The sequence below is a fragment of the Sturnus vulgaris genome, unplaced genomic scaffold (genome assembly GCF_052056855.1).
Source record: "Sturnus vulgaris isolate bStuVul1 unplaced genomic scaffold, bStuVul1.hap1 Scaffold_230, whole genome shotgun sequence".
Lineage (NCBI taxonomy): Eukaryota > Metazoa > Chordata > Aves > Passeriformes > Sturnidae > Sturnus > Sturnus vulgaris.
The window spans coordinates 59,189-63,074 of NW_028276322.1; the positions used below are offsets into that span (position 1 = coordinate 59,189).

The following is a 3,886-nucleotide window of genomic DNA, read 5'->3' on the forward strand; positions in this document are numbered from 1 at the left end:
TGAAATGTGGAAAAGCCGTAACAAATGCCAGTAATGAAGGGAGTGCTGTCCTACATGAATGTGGACGATGCAAGGCGCCTCAGCCCTTGTGCTAAATCTGTCTTCTCTTGGGAAAGAAATTCCACCTCTGCCTCAATTTCTCCCTTTGTGTCCAACCAGATGGTATTGTTTACTAATCTAATATGGCATGTAGGAGGCTGAATCTATCTCTGTCCATCACAAGAAAAGAAACACTACGTTTAGCCAGGCTCTCTGAAAGCCACACAGTATTTCTTCTGTGCATGTCAATAATTTGTTCTTCTTTTCCTTCAGATGACCCTGTTAGATATGAACATTTGCACAGCAGAAGATGCTGAAGTTGTGCACTCCAACATGCTTCAGATGACTGAGAAACGAAAATGTAGGTTTGAAGAAGAAGTGGAGCACGTGGATGTACGTTTCTTTTATTTGATGACATATATCTTCATCACTCCTTGGGATTAGTCTGTTCTTCCTGTGCTCCCACCTGCAATGCCTTCTGCGTGGTAGGCTATTGATGTCACCTTAGAAAGAGGTCCATAGTGTGACAAAACACTCCAGAGAAACAGTTTGGTGTGGAAGAGTTTCATGTGGAAGTGTTCATAATTCTTGTGTTTATTATTTGTAATAGAAATAGATTGTATTTTTATGATCATTTCTATCTGAAATACATAGGATAGCGATGAATGACGTATGGCCCAGTCTGCTTAAGATCAGACTTTAGGAATAGCTGGACATGATCTCCCAAATGTCTTCCAATCTTTTCTATACATAAAAAAAGTCGGGCAGTTGTTTCTAAAGGGATAAATGATAGAATGTGATTTGGTGCTTTATGGTGCCAGAATAAACAGAAGTTTTGAGAATCCGCATTCTTACCAGTTTACTTGGAGACTGATTTTTTTTTACTCTCCAGATAGAAGGCACCATGTTGGATACCAGTCGTAAAATTCCAGGCAGCCTTTTATCATGTTACATATCCTCTTACTCATTCATTTCACCTTCCAGCAGTTTAGAAAGAACTTGTCCACTTGAATGTTTTTCTTTGGAGTGATTTGAAGGAGACGGCTAAATGGCCATAATCCAGGTAGAAACATAAAAACAAGGGTGTGCTATAAAGACAGGACTTCTTAATGCAAAGAGCCCTCTGAAATTCAAAATACCTGCTATAAAATTAAAAATGTAATCTTTGACTTTTAGATGGGAATTTCTACTCTTCAGTTTCATTCTGTCAGGTGCATTTTTGCTAACTGCTTGATTCATGCTGAATGGACAGTCCTGTCTTATTGTTGGTATGGCAACAGTGATAGAGATCACTGCTGCTTTCTGTAGAAAGTGGCTGCAAGTTGCTATGACGAGATCTTGTGCAGGTCTAGAGTTTGATTGGATGTGAGGTTCTCATTGTTTCAGAACACCAACTTGGGGTGGCAGTGTCAGAGGTGTTCATTATCTAGGAAGATTTTCATAGGCGATGAGTTTTGCTGAGGTAGCTTTCTCTTCTGGGTGTAGAAGATATGTGCACAATTAACTTCCTTGAATCCTAAATAGTTGGGGAGATTTTAGTATCTACGAAACCATTTTTACTAGCTTTTTTATGTGGCCTTAGATGATGAAAGTGATCTGGATACAATCTTAGAAAAAAGGAAAACGGTGAGCTGTGAGGAAGAGCTGAAGGAGTATTTGGAGAACACCCTTTCTTCTTGAGATCAAATTAGAACAAGGTATGAATTTTGTATGGTAAACTTAAAAGGTAGAGCATCTTTGCTTTGCATCTTTGAATATTGGTTGTACTACTTAGGCCTTGTTTTAATGCTGTTGTGTGAAGGTATGGAAAAAGAGTGCTTTTCACTTCATGTAAGAATATAGAATAATGTCCCTACTGAACAAGGTTAAGGCAAATAATGCCCACGCTTTAGGAATGGGACAAAGAAAGACTGCCAGCATTCAAAAACCATAGCACATCAGTATTACTGTGCATACCATCACATCCATGCCTTATTCAGAAGGTAAAAGTAGTAGTGCAGATTCTTGGATCACTGGAATCAGAAGTTGGTCTGCACCATCATCACTTCACTCATAGATTTGATCTCATTCAAAGTTCTAGGAACTCAGATGTTTAAGACAGCCAAGCACTGGCAACTTTAAAAACCATCTAAAAATGGGTACAATACTGCTCTCCTTCCTGAAGATCTTAGCAGCAGCTCTGAAGCCATAGAGGAAGCAGCACTGTTCACACACCCAGGAGGTCTTTCCTACCTGCTCGATCAGAGGCACATTAGAAGAGCAGTATGGACCTGAGGGGCAGATGCACATACCTTCACACACCTCGCAGTGGGACTGTGGTTAGAGCTGGAGGTTTGATACTCTTCCTAATAATTTGAGCCGTTAAAACATAGCCGGAGGTAAGAGACCAAGTGAAAATACAATGCCAGGTTGTGGAAAGAGAATGTTACCTATCTGAACTCCTACAAAAATTCCCCATCATTTTCTTTGTTTAGGAGACCAAGCCAATGTCCGTGTAAATGAAACCAAGTGTGAATATTGATTTTTTCTTGAATCAAGACTCAGCTTTATGTCCAAGTCAAAGGCAAATAAACCAGAAAGGCTCCGCTGAGCACAGTGCAGAACTAACATGGAAGACAGTCATTTGACCTCTTATGTAAGCAGTGTTGGAATGGTTCCCCATCCAAAAGGAAGGATGTCAAATGCTTCTTTGGAAATATTTTAACTTCTGTGCGTTTCTTTCTTTGTAATGAACTAATCTCTAACAAGCCAGGACGTGATTGTGTTCAGTAGAAACAGATCAATGGCAACATTTAGCCTAAAGGTTTTATGAGATTGATAAGGAAGTTCGATTTAGATTTAAAGGCACTGTAGTCATTTTAAATTTTATTTCTCTCCGTACTTGAGTCTCTTAAACAGGGACCTTCAATTGGACAGGAACGGGACACTGAAGCAAATTGTAATGGATGATGTAATGGCTTACCCAGAAGCATTTTGTGGGAATTGATTTCTTCTAGGTATCCATCAGCCAGCATTTTAGTGTGAAGGGAATCTTCAAACAGGTAAAACAAAAATTCCCGTTGGTTTCAAACCTGACTGCTATATTAATTTTTCACTTTGGAGAAAATTTTCATGACCTTTAAAATTCAGACTGTATCAAGTATTGTTTCAGCCATTGAAGAAAGTGCTTTTGATAGAGATAGGAGAGGGAAACCAAAACATTTCTCAGAGCCACACTTTGAGCTCTGTCCTTGTTACAAACGGCACTTGAGCAAATTCATTTGCCTTTGGAACAGAAAACGACAAGGTAACAGGCTTATCATTACGGATTTGAGCCTTCCAGGTTCTTTAGATAGTAAGTGATCTATTCAAGATGATCTCTTCCTGAAATAGATCCATTTTGAGAAGGGATATGGATTTCTTAGAAGAAAGCAAATCCCTATGTTAAAACGGGTGTTTTTTGTTGTTGTTTTGCTTTTAGAACTTGCAAGGCACAATCGACTTCATAGTTCGAGATGCAGATAAGAGCACGACATTCCAAACAGGTGTTTCTTTTTGGTTGTTTTCCAATCTGTCTATCTTTGGATTGTAACCAGTAGAACTGTGCTTGAACTGGAAAGAAGTAGCGGAGGTTTCAGAAGTGGAACATGCGGTGGAACAGTAAGCTGAGAGCATTGTGCAAGGAGAGGAAAGAGGGGAAAATGGGAAGAGTTTCCTGAGTCGGAAGGGACCCCTAGGGATCGTCAAAGTCCAACTCCTGGCCCTGCACAGACACTCCAACAGTCCCACCCTCTGCATCCCTGAGAGCATTGGCCAAACGCTCCTGGACCTCTGGCAGCCTTGGGGCTGTGCCCATTGCCTGGAGAAC

General features: G+C 40.2%; 1 long non-coding RNA gene across 1 annotated transcript; it reads left to right on the forward strand.

Moving 5' to 3' along the window:
- Positions 1–362: 362 nt before the first annotated feature.
- On the forward strand, positions 363–3,677 carry LOC148217804 (uncharacterized). The gene is made up of 3 exons (XR_015800732.1): positions 363–432; positions 1,622–1,736; positions 3,615–3,677. It is a non-coding gene; the product is annotated as an uncharacterized LOC148217804 (long non-coding RNA).
- The last annotated feature ends 209 nt before the right edge of the window (positions 3,678–3,886 follow it).